Below are 18366 nucleotides of genomic sequence, written 5' to 3'. Positions count from 1 at the left end.
CAAGGAGAGATGGATTTGTGTCGAGCATGTGCGCAAGGGGCGCAGATGCACGAATTCTGATTTCTGAGGGGAACATTCCAGACCACAGTCTCGGGCATATCGGTCCACTATGCTGGCGGCCGTTTGCAGGCTGGTCTCCATGTCCCCTATGCATCCTTGCGTAGCGCAGAGGGTGATGTCGTCGGCGTACAGCGCGTGCTGGGCCCCTTCGAGCGCACCCAGCAGGGCAGGTTGGCACATCATGGCTATGTTGAAAAGCAGGTTCGTTTCGGGAAGAACGTCGGTGGAAGACGACACAAAGCAGGGGCGCCCTTCAACCTCACGAAATGAAAACAATGTGGCTCGGATCAGGGAAATCGTACAGAAAGGCCACACCATTACAGTTGAGTTGAGATGAGTTGAGTTGAGTGGTTGTAAACTACCGGTGGGATTAGCCTTGCAGTTGCTGCCGGCAATTGCTCCACCGTAGCGACACTTAAATAGAAATCACAGAAACACTGTCCGCAAAAACCCAAACAGACACTCCTGAGGTCACCATGTGGAGGCCAAATCCGTGTCCTGCAGGTAAAGTAGAAGAAGGCGAGAAGCATCCCTTCTACTCGACTGGCTCCCGCGCGGGAAAACAATGTCCTGAAGAGAACTGTGAGGAACTCCTGCCTTCTTGAGGGATCCGAATAACACAGCCCGTTCCGCATTGTACAAAGTACAGCACAAGAGGTAATGTTCAATGTCACCACACACACCACACGTTGAACACAATGGTGACAACGCTAGGACAGTCTTATACATCCACGCCGGCGTACGAGCAGAATCTGTGCGAACGCGGTGCAGCAAAGTGGCTTGGTACCTTTTGACACCCTTGGTCACACATGGCTGATGAGGAGAGCTCCACAAAGAACTGAAGTGGCATAACACCACATCTCTGAACATTTGCTTGACTTCATGAGGGACTCCATGTACTGGAATCCCGGAGAGAGCTGTATGGGCGAGGTTGTCTGCTATCTCGTTGCCTAAGACACCTATGTGCGAGGGCACCCATTGAAAACGTATAGAGAAGCCTTTGATATGTAGATTATGCACCAAACGTAGCGATCTAAGACTCAAGGCATCAGTGGGGAACCCGTACTCTAACCTTTGAAGGGCAGATTTTGAATCCGTAATTATGGCAGTAGGTTGAGGCGTACAACACCGTAGCTTCTTTAGAGCTGCCTCAATGGCAACGCTTTCGGCCATTGTGGAGGACACGACTTTAGTAAAACGAACAGACCAATCATACTTCAAAGACGGAATATGAAAAGCAGCTGCACTAGATCCTCTGACCTTATCCACAGAGCCGTCTGTAAAAATTTGAAGATGACTGGCATATTCGGTCTCAAGATGTTCCAGTACAAGCGAACGCATTGCCGCTAAAGGAGAATTCCGCTTAGCGCGAACGTGGGGAATTGTCAAAGAACAATCGAGGCTCGGAAAGGACCAAGGTGGCTTCAACGTCTTAGGTCGATCTCGAAGGTCGAGACCCAGAGAACGAAGAGTATTTAAAGCCAAGTACGCCTGAGACTCAGATCTCTTTCGAAGGCGCTGTAGAAGCGCTCTCCCGGCAACAGTCTCTCTGAGGCGGCCAATTTGAAGCAAAAGTCTTTGTGAAGCGGCTAGCCGAAGAGGTTTCGATTGAGACTCATACAGTACTGCATTGTTTGGAGCAGCCTGCGGAATGCCGAGAGCCTTCCTTAGTCCCATTCTGTGCAAAACCTCAAGGCGTTCCAGCTGCGATACCGAGGGGGAAATTAAAGGGAGCTGGTACATTATGCGACTTGTCACCAGGGCATCGTGAACCCTGATCATTGAAGCAGGATGGTTTCCCCATTGCTCACTAGCAACTCTACGAAACACATTGAGACGCGAAGATAGTGAAGCCACAATCGAGTCCACAGCTCATCGCCACTGTAGACGTGAGTCAATAGTGACGCCCAAAAAACGTATGTGGTTAACCTGACGAAGGCAAGACTGATCAAGGTCTATGCTCAGCCGCGCATACCGTCGTCCCCTACCTGGAAACAGGACGAAGCCAGATTTTTCCACCGAGAGAGTCAACCCAACACCTTGAAGGTAACTTTTAACTGAAAGCACGGCCTGTCGCGCTAATAGAGCTAAGCGTTTGTGTTGATATCCGGTTAACCAAAGACAAATGTCGTCTGCATATATCGACATATGGACATGCCTACAATGTTTTTGCACTTTTGCGGGAATACCAGCCATGACAACATTAAAGAGCGTTGGGGACAGGACACTACCCTGAGGTACCCCTCGCGATACCGCCCTTTCGGAGCTCATTGTACTGCCTAACCACACTCGAAATTTACGATCACTGAGAAATGAGTGAATGAATCGCAGAAGATAGCCCTGTACGCCTATGACCTGCAGACTATTCAGTATTGAGCTCTGGAGGACGCTATCATAAGCCTTTGATACGTCTAGGAAAATAGCTAGTGTTGAAAGTCCAAAAGCACTCTGATGTTCAATGTGGCTTATCAAGTCCAGGACGCTATCTTGCGCGCTTAAACCTGTGCGGAATCCAGTCATGCATGTTGGTAGTGCCCTTCTATCCTCAAGCCACCAAGACAAACGCTTACTTGCCATCTTCGCCATGAGCTTAGCCACACACGACGTCAGCGATACAGGACGAAACGAGGCCGCGTCTGTCATCTCTTTGCTGGCCTTCAGCAGTGGGACTACACAAGCCACCTTTCATGAAGAGGGAACGTCACCAGACTCCCACACTCGATTGAGATAGGTTAGGAGCATCTTTCGGTGTTCCAGAGGCAGGTTCTGTAACATTTTATTGGTAATGCCGTCAGGACCTGGTGCACAGCGACGCCGCAGGCTGCGGAGCGCTGTCTGTAGTTCTCGAAGTGTGAACGGGGCCTCCATAACAGACGGAGACGTAGCACGCAGGGCGCAGGGATGAATGCCTGGTCTGGAATTTACAAATGCATCCGCAAATTCCTCTGCCAAGCACACGAGATGTTTCTGCGTGGGCAATGCAAGCACCTCGAAAGGTTTACTCGGACGAGAGCCACTAGCAAGACTGCCAACGACACGCCAAATTCTCGTTATCGGTGAGAAAACAGTCAAAATAGCGCAAAAGGATGCCCACTGGGACCTACAGTGCTTGTTCGCAAGACGTCTAATGGCAGAGTTGAGCCTGTTGAAAGTTATCTTCTAGGCTCTGTCGTCCTTCTTCCGCAACAGTTGGTGGTGGTGGTAGTGGTTTTATTAAAATAATAGTAAAAAGGAAGGAAAAGATTTTTGCTAGCCCCGGCATCTGCCATCGATACTGAAGCACCTGAGCTGGGGCAGCGGAAACAAAGGATAGCAGGCAGAATCGAGAAATTAAATGAAAGAGGTCAGGGGACAGGAAGAGAGGATAGGGGGAGAAGTAATATGTGCAAACTATTTACACAATAAGAATTGTGTCCAGCGCAACAGTTGTCGCTCCGCCCTTCTGCGCGCTGCGCAGAGGTTCCTGAGTTTTAAATCCGGAGTCGGAAAATGATCAGGTAGCTTAAGCGCTGTGGTAGCAGCCATCTTAGCATAAATAATTTTGTCTGTCACATCACCGGAAACACAGGCTAAGTGCTCCCTGTATTTGTCCCAATTAACAACATGGCAAATTTTAGGACCACGCAGATGGAAGTCGGCAGTAAACACAAATATCGGGTAGTGATCACTTCCCATTCGGTCAGCTCTAGTTGACCACTGCACACGGACGTCAGGTGAATGTAAGGTTAGGTCTATAGATGTGGGTGAGGTTGGAGGCCGAAAGAAAGTGACTTCCGTCATTGGCCACGCACAGGTCCAAACTGTCGATGACTTCTACAAGTTGGCGTCCGCGAGGATCTGTGTTCCTGTCACCCCAGGCAGGGTGGTGGGCGTTGAAGTCACCGCAGATGATTCTGGGTGCTGGGCAGCGGTCACAAAGTTGCTGGAGGAACAAAGCCAAATCGACCTTCTTCCGCGGGGACACGTATACTGATGCAATGGACAGAGTTCGGAAGGCGAGCCGAATCCTCACAGCCACTACCTCAATACTGTCGGTGCAAAGATCGATGACGTTCAAAGCCACATGAGGAATCTCCCTTCGTATGTAAAGGGCGGCACTTCCTGCGGGAAAAGACTTTATGCTACAATTCTTGTGGGCGACGTATCCCGGCAAAGACCTCCCGCTTGGCAAGCCAGCCTCCGAGAGGGCCAGTACTGGAACACAGGTCTCTTTCAAGAACAATTTTAGTTCTGCTAATCGACTTATAATCCCAGCGCAGTTCCATTGCATGATAAACGGCACTTTTCTAGGGTTTTTAGTTGCAACAGGTTGAAGAAAACTAGCCATCTAGGAGTTGAAGTTCTCTGCGAAGGCGGTGATCAAGGTCTCAAAGGAAAGCACCAGCTGTATAAAGTTCTTCAAGGTGCCAGGCTGCATCGCTTGGCTATATGAACGCAGGACATCAAACAAAACGCGTAGAAGGTCGGAGAGATTCCGGCTTTTGAGCTCCTTATTTTGCTGCACGCACTGGCGCACCACTTCGACAAAAGACGGGGACTGGGACCCACTCTTGGCCACGGTAGCTGGTGTCTGCATCTCTTTTAAGGCAAGGGGATGTCCTCCATGTTGTCGAGTCTTGCTGTGGTCTGGTCGCTGAGGAACATGGACACTTTTTGCAGAAGCAGATCGAACAGCCAGCTCACCCTCGGAGGCCGTTGCCGACTTGCTCGGATCAGGTCGTGCAGCGACGTCGCTTGCTACCACGTCCCGAGCTTCCGACTCGAGCGCAGAGAACTCTTCACTTCCATGTATCGGCTTCTCAGTAGATTGTGGTTTGGGGCCACTAATGAAGGACTTGCGACGGTGTAAGGCGCTTACACGGAATGTGCAGCCACTGAAACTCGCTGGATGGTCACCTCCACAATTGGCGCAAGCAAAATCTGCCTTGCACTCTTTGTAATCATGGCCACCACCACACCGCTTGCAACGTTGATCTTTGTTGCAAACTCTCGCTACATGTCCAAAGCGTTGGCACCTGAAGCACCGGGGAGGAGTTTCAGTGAACTCGTGGACTGCATGTTTGGTAAAACCAAGGTCAGTTATTCCAGGGCGCTCGGTGTTGGGAGCAAACGTTAGCACAATAGAGTTTGTAGGCTTCGCTGCCCATTGTTGTTCTCCAGGCTCCACCCGGCGCATTAACCGTCGCACGTGCAGAACTCCTTGCTGTTTCAAGTAGTCAAGAAGGGCACTTTCCGAATACCACACTGGTACTCCCCTTATAACACATGTGTTAGTCATGTAGGAGTGTGGCAACCGGGCTTGAACACGTATGCCACCGATCTGAGAGCACCGCAGAAGAATGCCTACTTGCTCTTCCGTTGAGATATCTAGATGAAGAGCCCCTGGCGTTGTGAAGCGACTGCGAATCGGAGCATATCCCAGTAGTACTTTAATATCATCGAACAGCCTGATAGGGTTCCACTCTCTGAAGTCAACACCTTTCTCTTTTGGCTGAACTATCACTGGGATGCCGACTGTCCGGTGCTTCCGATGACTCACCACTTTGAAGCCATCGTTGTCCATTTCCGCCATGTCAGCCACTTCCTCGTCAGAGTCGACGATAGTTGAGTCGTCCCCACTGAGCGATGATGACCCACTGCACTGCCACACGTCCCTGATGACTGGCAGATCCCCGCCATGTGATGCCATGGCCGCCTCCGCCCCACTGGGCTCCTTCGGATGTCGCTGTCCCTTTAAGGATACCGGCGCCGGAGCTGCCGTACCCTTCCCGTATAGACAGTACCGCCTTAAAGACGCGTCCGTCTTCCAAGGATGGAAATAGCCTAGTTAATAACTAGAAAACAAGGCAAAATTACTGAGCTGAGGTGACAACAGATCGAGCAGCGTCGTCTTCCTCTTCACTTCTCACACCATTACAGTCCGCATGCTATCAGATGCTCTCGACATTAGTAAGACAACTTCAGTTGAATGCAGTAAAAACGAAGTACATGATATTTAAGCCAATCAATAAGCATAAAAAATAATTAACTTACAGTACAGAGAACACATCTTAGTACAAGTAAGTGTGCAAAAGTTCCTTGGAGTATGGTTTAGTGAAGAGTTGTCTTTTACCCCTCTGCTCTCCGAACTCGCGAAGTCTGTTGGATGTATTGGAAAAATAGCTTCTCTTCTACCTCTTTGGCTAAACCAATCACTACATTACTCCCTGTTCTATTCTAAACCTTTGTATGGCATTCTGGTCTGGAGAACAACGACAAAAGGGAACTATGATAGGCTACAACTGGAGCAAAAACGTGTCCTCCCAATTTTTGTGAACCACATCGGCCGTGTTAGATTGTTGTCGATGCAACCACTTTTCCCAGATTTGATGTTTCACCAGCAAGTAAAGTCTATTTATTGATACTGGGACAGCGAATATATTAAAAGAAACTCCACAGTATTTACACACATTTTTTGGCTCAATATGATATCCGTAACACCAAACGCAGAAATAAAAAAGAACAAATTATGAAAAACAAGATCTGGAATACTAGGTAATAGACATGTTAAATAACTCTGCTTCTATTTTAGACTTTTGCCTACCCAGAAAAAGGTTCAAACGCGAACTGCGGGCAGTTTTGTTTTCCGTTGAGATTGTTAGTTAACAGTGATAAATGTAAATTTTGTTTTCAAATGACTTACTTTTACGTGTTTTTGTGATATTTGACCGAATCTCCAATGTGCTTTTTTTTAACTGTCGATAGTGCTTAAGTACAGCCATGTTGTATAGGATGTGTGCGCGTACTCTCTGTAACGATGCTTCTCTTTTTTGTACCAGCTCTCTGCTGTACTGCTGTAGGTTGCTCCTTTTGTTACGGGCTCTCCACAAGCTCTCCGGCGTCGAGAAAAGTGCGGCGACAAAAGGCCGAAACAAAGACGATGCTGATATTTATTTTTTTTGGTACCAGAGGTGTCATACGTCGCGAGTTCATCCCACAAGGGCAGACGGTGAATCTGGAGTTTTATATCCGCGTGCTTCAACACATGCGTGATGCTCTGCGACGCCGTCGCCTTGACTTACGGGCATCTGTACAATGGAGCCTTCTCCACGATAACGCAAGGACGCACACTTCTCTCAACGTGACAAAGTTTCTCGCCAAGCACAGCATTACTGTACTTCCCCATCCGCCATACTCTACGTACTTTTTCCCATGCGATTTTTTCCTGTTTCCTCGTGTGAAGAGAGCCCTAAAAGGTTGCTGGATGGGGAGCGTGGAGGCCATTCAAGGCGCCACGACAAACGAGCTGACAGTCCTGCCAAAAGACCTCAAGAAGCGTTGGAAGCTACGCATAGACTTAAAAGGAGACCATTTTGAAGGGTTGCTGCACAAATGATTTCAATGTTAAACGCATTTTTTTTAATGGACTCAGTCTCGGAACTTTACGGAAAAAGGTTGTATATGTGGAACCCATAAGGTCTTCCCGGAAAACGTCCCCTAAACAAAATCTCAGCTTGCAACTGCTCTGTCCGACAGGCAAGATCCCCTGTGTATCCAGGTACAGTCGTTAGCCATATCAAAGTGAACAAAATTTTTGCACATTCGCAAATGTTCTATTTATTTTGCAATACATTTGAGAATAAGCTTAGGATATTATTAGCGGAGAGGAAAGCGTAGCTATAAAAATAAACAAATTGTTTATTTCGCACATAATTATGGTGTAATCAAAAAATCAATGTCTGAACTTTGTTCCGTCTCATATTGCTCATGGCTGTCCTATCAACCTCACATTGGTCACCTATATAGGAAGGCGCCTGAATCCGGTGGGGCCCAGTGTTGACGTAGCATTGAAGATTACGAGATGACTTGGCGCGTGGCGTAATTGAGCATTTAGAGCACCTCGTTTAGGAAAACGCATATCAGCACCCGAGTCTGCCCGCCCAATTACAGCCGGAAAATGTCACCCTGCGACTCCCGGATAATCTAGCAGCTGAAGGATAGCTTGCAACGCAAGGCATTTCTAACAATTGAGAAGACAGGATGTTTGGGCTGAGTTGTATCAGTGTTTAAAAAGCGTAAAAAGCAACAACGTGCTCTAAGAAAATTTGTCTAGTGCAGAATTGTAGGCCATCAACTTGAGCAGGTCAGAACGTCTTTAAATGCGCTCGATTAGTCAATTAGTAGAGTAAAATTAGTTAACATCTCAGTCGGAACTATTACCGCAAATTGTTTAGCGCAAGAGTTACAAAGAAGGATGTGAATTGTTCATTTCAGTTGTTCCCTTCGAAGTAAATTTAGCGTGGCTCCTTTTTTTCTGTGAGTATGTCCTCGTCAAACAAGATACACCCTACCGTTATCTACTACAACCACCGAAGCAAAACGCACAACACTGAGGAAAGAAAATCATTTCGCATAGTGCAATCTTGCTGGCAGGTATCATTTAGAGGAGCTGCGAATCAAGGTACTTACTTCCATTCGCAAGTCCTGGCTGATGACCGCGAGCTCGAGAAACCTCAAGGAACAGTACCAGCTGTAAATAAATCCCAGCCACACGTCCAAGCGGGCCGCTCTGTCGACGAACAGGCAGTAGAGGCTGATGCACTGCGCCCAGAGGAGACAGACGGAAGACGTCATAATGGCCGGGTTCCAGATGTCGTTGAGGGACGCCTTCAGTTCCTTGATCTTGCACAGGTTGCCGCGTATCGCTTCCAGCTCCAAGGCCGCGTGGGCTTTGGACTGCGCCCGTCTCAGGCCCCGCTGGCATTCTTCGAAAGAGCCCAGCTGGGCCCGGACGTAATGCACGAGGACTTCGGACGTGGAGCTCAGAACGAGGTACATGACGGACTCGTAAAAGATGAACACGAAATCGGCCAACAAACTCATGATCTTGACCGCGACGTTCCAGTTTTTCCTGACGCTGACTAGCGGCGTCTCGAAGAGCCCCAACAGGAGGACGCTTAAAGCGGCTAACGCCACGACCAACAAGGCGACCCTCTGAAATGCGAAGAAGCACCGGCGTCGCGCCGCAGCGCGTCGGCGTGGACAAGGGAAGCCACTCGACTGCTCGAAAAGCGCCGCTTTTGTGAAGAACTCCAGAAGGCTCTTGGAGCGGACCGTAATGCACAAGGTGTTGACGAGGGCGTTGACGAGCGCGAATAGGCGGACTGTTAACACCAGGGCCTTAGTGAACGTCTTCGTTGAATACAAGCGGGCGATTTTCTCATGTTGCACGACGCCTTGGAAAGACAAGGAAAACAATATCCAAGCTGCGGAGTACAACGTGTACGGAGACTTCCAAGTTGCTTTTGCCACGGGCAGCTTTCTTTCGTTCAAGTTCTTAATGTAGAGACAACCGAATAATCTGCAGAGCCGTGAGCAAAGGGAGAAACGCTGCATCATGAAACAACTTGCCTTCGGTAAGCCCTCAGCTTCTGGCCTCCGAAGCGAATGCTTGAAGCCGATCACACACGCCGTCGTTTTGCTTGTGCCTGCGCAAAGCATTGCAAAGGAGTATTTTCAACAAGAAGAGCTGCGAACGCATAAAATCAACAAACATTGAAAGCGCAAGAGAACAAGAGCTTGTCGCAGCTAGGTTGTCGCGGCTAGAGATATTGCAGCGCTTTTAGAATTCGGTATTAAGCGAGCACATCTCTTTAACCTGCAGCCCAAAATATCTCAGTACGAATGTCTGCGCATTCTAACGTAGTAAACAGATGTGTACCAAGGTTTTTCGCAAAAGAAACTAAAATTTAATGCTGTCGAACCCTTGCATCAAAACCATCCAGATCAGATAGTTGCACCAAAATACAGTTGAGGAGGGCAAAAAACATTCTGAGGGAATGCTTAGAAAATAATTCAGAGAATAAAGATTAACGACTCTAATTAAAAACATCCCTCGCTTTTTTCAGGCAAAAGCTTCCATACGTATTTACGAAGGCATCACAGGAATTGTCCACAATAGTCAGCACACAGATCCAAACAGCATGAAAATAGCAGCATCCGCGAAACAACATTAAAGCCAGTGGGTTTCTTTTCCTGTAGTCTCTAGCACACTATATGCACCAGGAAACAAATAAAAAAACATCGAACACAAGCTGTCACTTTGTGTCCCGTTTCTTCCGAGAATTTTGTTCTTGCCTTAGCTCACTCTATCGGAAGCTTGAAAGCATGTGCAGGTCGAAAAGTGGAGGTTCTTGAATAGCCAAAGCCAAGAAAATTAGAGAAGTACAAAAAATCACTTTTGTTTGTTAGCATACAAGCTGCTACTCATTAATGAAACAAAACCAGCGTTGTCATTTTTCCCCATGGGGTAAAATAAGCAGACCTATTAATGTAAATCAAGCAAGACCCAGCGAGCGGCAATAAGAACATCTCGTAAATTTGTGCTTGAGATGGAAATTACCTTCCCGCTAAGCTCATGAATCGTTGAAGGGCTGAAGTATGTGCAACTTTTTTTTCATCTCGTCACAAAATGCTTGCAAGAATATGATTACTAATGACTTTAAAGGAATAAATGCATATTTTCCTCCTTCCCTCCAGTTTTTAATAAAGTGTTCCTCGCCCACATGCTCGGAAATTTTCAAAAGTAGCACTGCATGAACATTCAGTCCGGTGCCTATACAAGAGCCGTCACATGCGCTATGTTAATAAAAAACTACTTACGCTGCAAGAGCGCCATAGGGATATGCACTGGACCTATTCAAGTTTACGAATGGCTATTCGGCAAGATCTTTCCAGCAACGCGTCAATGATCTTGCCACCTTTCATTCATTTGCCAGAAACTTTTTTTCTCTACCTAGTGATTTTTGTTTCTTTATATAAATATATAACAGTTTCTCACAAGCTAATTACAGAAAGTGCTGGCTGTTCTCTCTCACAGCGCATGACAAACTTTTCATAAACACAGCACTCCCAAACCACGTGTTGCGGCTAGCAAGCAGTCATAGCCCCGCGGGCACGAAAGAAAAGGAGAGGTATATGGTGAAGAAAGGGGAAAGGGGAGCATTAGCACAAACAGAGCCCCTTTGCTTGGCACGTGCGCTAGAAAACTTCATTACATTAAAAAAAAACCAAGGCTAGCGACTAGGCGGTCGACACAAACGTAAAAATGAAAGGTGAGATTAAGTAGTAGCATATGAATGTCCTGTCTGTAAAATTATATGCACACTGCTATTTCACAACAACATCACCTAAGAACTGAGGGTGGAAGCACATTTAAAAAATAGAAAACGGCCGCCAATACAGTGGCGAAGGTTGAACGAAACGCTCACCGCGCTGCGGAAATGAGGTGCGAAATGGTAATGTTTTCTTTTCTCGTACATCGATTCATTTTTTTTTTCATTTTTATGAGTTGCGCATGCGTCGCCGATTAACTCAATGGAGAAGTTTAACACATGCAGTCATAAGACCCCACAAATGCCAATCACAACGACTAAACCATGGGAGAAGCACCGAAGGGGCATTTTGAGCCCACTAGAAGGTGTAACGAAAATTTAAAGTTTCAAGGTAGCATACCACCATGTTGGATTAGTAGTGACAACGCTACGTTACCCTCCCCTCCCCCTCCCCCTCCGCTCGCTGGCTTCATTTCTGCATCTGCGCTCTCCTGCGTGTCGATTAAATCCCCCTTTCATTCCCTCTCACGAATGAATGCGTATTTCACCCTCTCTCGAATAAATTGTTATTGTTTCGCTCTGCATATCGGATTCGTGCTCCTAGGGACATCACTCACCCTTACCTTTCATTTCATTCTAAGAGGGCAGTCAAACTTCTTGCTGTCGCTTTCGAAACGTCTGCCGGATTTGGAGCGGGCCCTTTCTACTGCGTCCGTTGCAGCCGCGTCTCGGGGTCGAGAAGGGGGCAGCGCAGTAGACGCGTTAATGTCAAACACGTGCGCTTTATATGCGTGGGTCAATGGCAGACACAAGGGCAGACCAGCTCACCGGCCAGCCTACTTGCGTCCTTATTTCCACTCCGACTGAGCTCGGCGCACGCAAACGATGTGAATAATAAATGACGCGAGAAGGCATTGGTGTACTTGGCTTCAGCTTAATTGTGCCGTTCGATAGAAGCAAGTCACACTGAAGGCGACGGCAGGAGTGTTTTGTGTCGCGTTGATTCTGTATTCGAGGGCCTTTAACCCTGCTGATCACGTGCGAAATTCTACCATACGATGCGGACCTACTGAACACGAACGTTTGTTCTTATTTTTTATAATAAACTCTGACACGTCTCCAACTGAATATTTTTTTTTTTCAATTTGAAACCCAACGTTTCGAAGCGGCCTCGGCTGCTACTTCAAGGGCGGCTGCGAACTGTGGCTAGCGTCTTCAACTATGCATGCTGAGGCTTTCCTTCATTCGGCCCCTTGCTGCCCCACCATGCACATTGCCAGAGCCCCCAGTCACCCCTGAAGAAGGAGCCGAGCTGGCGGCTTCGAAGCGTTGGGTTTGAAATGTAAAAAAATATTTGGTTGGAGACCTGTCAGAGTTTATTATAAGTTATCAAACCCAACCAGACAGGTAATTCTGTCCAAATGTTTAGTTTTCAGTTGTTGCTTTCTTACGCATAAAAAATTGCATAGATACTGTCCAGAGAGCTTCCCCTTCCAGCTAATCGGCCGAGTACATCGTTTGCGAAAATTATTGATGGCCATCGCGAATTCCTACCAACCCAATGTACACCAGCCTCTAGACCGTCTTCTCTATTATGGAGTCTGCACCAACCTCGTGTGCTTCTTTCCAAACCGGGCATCAAAAAGAAGGCTGATTTATCCTCGGCAGCACTAAAACAGACAACTCTAGAATATTTGTATGAGAAACACGGACACCGACTTCACGTATACACACCGATGGCTCAGTGACCCCTTCCAGTTCTTCGGGCTCCGTAGTCATCCCCGTAAGGACCATAGTTAAGAAATTGAAAACATCACTCCGGACTTCATCGACTGGCACAGAACTTACTGCTATTCGTGTCGCCATTGAGCATATCAGTGAACACCCCAGCAATGGTATGTTTTCACTGATTCAAAGGCAGCCCTCCAATCGTTACAGTCTGCTCTTCGTCATGGGTCCCATGAACAACTTGTCGCCGAAATCCGAGAGCTCCACCACACAGCCATCAACAAAGGGCACGATATTGTTTACCAATGGCAGCCAGGACACAGCGGCATCGCAGGCAACCACCACGCGGACGAGGCCGCCCGAACTGCTCGCCATGAGGGTGATTGCGTGTCCATCCCCATCTCGAGAGCCGACGCAGCGGATAGGCTTAGACCACTGTCGCAGGACATCACGCTTGCCGCGTGGAATTCAGGCCAATTCTCACATTCGCATTTAAAAACCATAGACCCAGCTCTGAAGCTTCGGCTTCCATCCGACCTACCACGACGTGAAGCAACTTTGTTGTGTCGCCCGTGGCTTGGTGTAGCTTTCACCAAGCACTACTCCTTCTTGATAGGTATGGCTCAGGAGTAAAACCAGTCAAAAGACGGAACACAGCGAAGAGACGAGGCACACACACGACGACTGGGTGCATGTGCCATCTGCGGTTGTGATGAGACTATAACCCGCATTCTTTGTGAATGCCCTGCCTGCAGCGCCGAAAGACAATATCTCTGCCGTGCATCTAGACCTGCGCCCACTGATGAAAACGAGGATTCTCGGCCACTGGCCGCGCCGATCGTCGGCGGTGAAAGCCTCCAATGCACTCCTCCGCTTTTTGAGAACCTCTGGACTTTGCATGTGACTTTTCACTTTGCATAGTGACTTTAATTTCCTGCAACTGTCTGATCTCCTTCATCTTTTTCTCCCCTCACCCCTTTCCCCCCGTACAGGGTAGCAAACCGGCTATTCTTCTGGTGAACCTCCCTGCCTTTCCTCCTCCTTCTCCCCTCCTCCTCCTTTTTCCTAACGTTTCCACGAAAAACAACCTGGCCCCTGTCAAGGCAGGGTTTAACGCGCGCCGTTATTGCGATATCTGAAAATGATTCTGAACTGAATGCGTGCAAGGGCTCTTTTGGAGCGCAGGCCCGTTCCGGCATGCCGCATTGTAGTCGGTGTCTTCATTGGCGTTGTCGTCTTAACCGGTTGTCCAAGTACCAGAGAGAAACGCCACATAGAACGTGGCTGCCCCGGGAAGATCTTGGAGGGTGGAAAGAAGCGTAACATGCCACCTGCCATGCCACCTGGTGGCCGGTGACGTGTGAAGAGTTGCGCTCAAATCTCCCATTACCGACTATCGTAATCGCCCGTAAAATTTTTAAGGCGTCTGTAAATAACGTGGCGTCGCATGTAAAGGAGGCATATTCAGAAGGCATATACGAATATCTAAGGGTCATTCTACACTAAGAGTCTTTGCGCTCGACCATCTGTTTTTTTTTTTCAATCGTATAGTGTATCGAGTCATGACGGTAAACGATCTTCTGGATTGTTTTTAGTGGAAAAACTTTTTCGTGCCGTGGCCGCCACCTCCAACTTTGCAGCCGACAGTAAAGCGCAGTCCAACCAAACATTTCTGAGTGCTCATACCTTTACGTATTACCATGAAGGTTTTTTGGCGATAATTGGAAAACGTTGCGCCTCCATGTACAGCAACTTCATTTGAATTTCGATTATTTTCTGATCAGTGCATTTATGCGAAGCGAGGCTTTAATTAAGCCCACCCTTCGAATGATGCGAAAAAAAGTTTTACATTCAACAAAGGAGTGTAAATGATATATTTTTTCTTGATCAAGTGTATCTGCCCAACAAAAGCGTTTCTTCGGCATTGGCACACTCGAATCAAACGTGCCTGTATCTGGATCACCAGGTGTTTCCACCCATGAACTGGCCAGCACAAAAACAGCCGGCCGTCAACGTCAATGTTGTGTTGGCAAATGCTGCTGTGTGTTTTGTCAGCATTTCCGGCGGGATAATTACTTGCCTTCCGTAGAAAGGGGAGAGAGGCTACCGGAAGAATGACCCATTACTCTGTACGTCACTCCGAGCAACACGTGCAGCAGAACTGCATCCATCTCTGCGTATTCAATCAGAAGAGCTTATCCAGCCTGTTTACGCATTCATGTCCCATCTCCTGTCTTGAATGGCCTGTCCATTCTCAAGTACTGCCCTCCGGGTGTAGGGCGCGAAAACATCTGCGCAGAGGTACCGCCTTCCCGGAAGCATGCGAGACGTACAGCGAAGGAGAAGCAGCGTTGTTTTCCAGAACTACCAGCATTTCATGGCCCCGTGCACTTCGGAACTTCCGGCAGTATTGGATGAAGCGCACCATGAAAGCTCGGACCCTATGCCCTTCCGTGCAAAGTGAACGTCGTCGGAATTCACTGCCATGCTCCTGAGGGAGGTATCCGGCATAAAAGTGTAATAGCATTTTGCGGCAAAAATGTGTTTTCTGATGTCTACATGGCATCACTGACTGCTGCCATGAACCCGGCACCATATTGGGCAGGTTCGATGCTGCATTCTTGCTTGATGGCGTTTCCGTACTTTCTCTTCATTCTACAGGTTATCGGCACTTCATACTCGGTACAAGGGCAACTCGCGAATATGACAAATTTTATCCAGCATCACACAGCCGCCGTCATTTGTTTATTAATAACGCAACTCTTTATGCGCGAGTCGTCTGCTGTGATGTCTCTAAGGAACAAGATATTTATTTTATTCATTTTATTTTATTTTATTCAATACTGCCAGCCGCCATTTGGTAGCCAAGGCAGGAGTGGAACAAACATACATCGTTGATATAATGCGATGCAACAAAGCAAGCACACACAAAATAAAAAGCGAGCACAGAAGCAATAACAAACACTCTGCGCTTCTTAAGAATACAAAAATGCAAAAGTAAGAGCATGAACAAACACACTGCGTCTATAACAGCGACACAACAGCAGATCAGAAGGAATCTTGGTTTGTGAAGCTGACCACGTCACGCGGAGGACCGTTCCATTCTGATATTGTTTTTGGAAAGAAAGAAAACTGGTAAGCTTTAATTCGGCATCGTGGAACTACTATTGTCGAGCTGTGTTTGCCGCGTGTTGGGCGGGTAGTATTATATTTCATGTAAGAGCCAAAATTAATGTTTGTTAAATTATTAATAATACCATGCAGCAGTTTTAAACGGTGTAACTTGCGGTGGGATTGAAGCGTCTGGAGTTCAGATTGCCTTATTAGATTAGTGACAGACACGTGCCTACCATATGCGTTGTAGATAAATCTTAGTGCTTTTTTTAACGCCTTCGATGTGATTTATATCTACTTGGGTGTGCGGATCCCAAAGAACGTCTGCATATTCCAGCAGTGGGCGTACTAATGCAGTGTAGGCTGTTAATTTTATTTTAGTTGTGCAGTGCTTTAGGCGATTTCTTAACAGTTAAAGCCCTTTGGACGCCTTTGAAACCAAATGCCCGATATGCGAGCTCCAGCTTAAGTTACTGCTAAATACAACCCCCAGGTACTTGTATTCATTTACATGAGAAATAGCTGCACCGTTAATTGTATGTGTAATTATGAACCTGCTTGTTGCGTGTAATTGGCATTTTTGCACACTTTGACGTGTTTAAGGACATTTCCAAGGACAGACACCACTTAGACCTCTGATAGGTAGTCGTTTAGTATACTATGATCCTGAGCTCTTTGAATAGGTAGGCATACAACGCAGTCGCCTGCGAAAAAACGGCATCCCACAGGGGAATCGAAACTTGTCATTTAAATGTCACGTTGCGTAATGTCATGTCACGTTGCGCCTTGTGAGTACCGTGTTTAGTACAGAGCGCTTCATTTGCGTTTTTGCTACTGACGCCAGTTATCTTAGTTACAATATCCCAGTATTGAAGTTTCGCTGCTGGATGTTCCACCCGTAAACTTGCACGCAGCGGTCAATAATAATTGGTTTTTTTTGGGGGGAAAGGAAATGGCGCAGTATCTGTCTCATATATCGTTGAACACCTGAACCGCGCCGTAAGGGAAGGGATAAAGGAGGGCAAGAAAGAACAAAGGAAGAAGACGTGCCGTAGTGGAGGTCTCCGGTATAATTTCGACCACCTGGGGATCTTTAACGTACACTGACATCGCACAGCACACGGGCCGGGCGCCTTAGCGTTTTTCCTCCATAAAAACGCAGCCGCCGTGGTCGGGTTCGAACCCGGGAACTCCGGATCAGTAGTCGAGCGCCCTAACCACTGAGCCACCGCGGCGGGTCATTCCTTAAAATCAACTCAACTTGACGCAGCGGTCAATTGGTGTGTTTTAAGAGAGATAGTGACTCTAAATGCTATTTGTTATCAGTCGCACTTTTCCCGCAGGCATGCAATGGTAACGTTTGGTGAGTGTTCAGCGGTGAGCGCATATACTGTTTTAGACTCTCTGCTGATATGCACTCTGCAAAAAAAAAAAAAAGTTCGGCCTAAATATTCGGTGAATGTATATAAAAAAAATGAATTGAAAATTGGTTTTGAGGAAAGGAAATGAAGGGAAACTGTCTCACACATTTCGGTGAACACCCGAACCGCGCCGCAAGGGAAGGGACAAAGAAGGAACTGAGAGAAGAATGGAAGAAAGAGGTGTCGTAGTGGAGATCTCCGGAAATAATTTCGGCCACCTGGGGATCTTTAACGTGCACTGACATCGCACAGCACACGGGCGCCTCTTTGCGTTTCGCCTGCATAGAAACGCGGCCGCCGCGGTCGGGTTCGAACCCGTGTTTTATGGTATATGCCTTTTATTCTGACCCAAATTCGTTTTTGTTTCGCCTTTTATTCCAGCTTCAATTTCTTTCAGATATCTGAGATTGCTGGCGACTAGAGTTAAAAGCATTTCGTCCCTAAAAACGTCAAAACAAACGAATATTTCCCACTTTTGCGTTTCGTTTGCAACGTTCAACACATGGTGTGGCTGCCAGGTATTGGTGCGCACGAAGCCTAAGCTTGTGACGTACCAAGAAACATTACAATGCTGTCAATTTTTTGAAGAAGTAGTGGAGGAAATCCCATCAAAACTCCTCTTCGTAAAATCCGATCGTCTGGCCTTTACTCGCTTTATTGGTGTTACTTCGGCAGCAAAACATCCGTTTCTTGTTGCAACACTGTGGCAGTTTTATTCTTGCAAACTGTGCAGCTTCTAAGATTTTTGGCTCAAATTAGGCGAAGCGCCCTGTATGTTACGACTACGCGAGTGTGTTGTCATTTTCCCCAGCAAATACCGCTTTTACTCTAACATTGGGCTACATGTTTGGTTTCCAAAATAGTGCTCGCCAAACTAGAGGGTGGACCACTGAGAGAATCGCAGCCGGGATGAGGCACAAATCCGGCTACAAGCCAGAAAAAAATAAGAA

Source organism: Amblyomma americanum, chromosome 5, assembly GCF_052857255.1.
Source record: "Amblyomma americanum isolate KBUSLIRL-KWMA chromosome 5, ASM5285725v1, whole genome shotgun sequence".
Taxonomy (NCBI): domain Eukaryota; kingdom Metazoa; phylum Arthropoda; class Arachnida; order Ixodida; family Ixodidae; genus Amblyomma; species Amblyomma americanum.
This window is presented reverse-complemented; position numbering follows the sequence as displayed.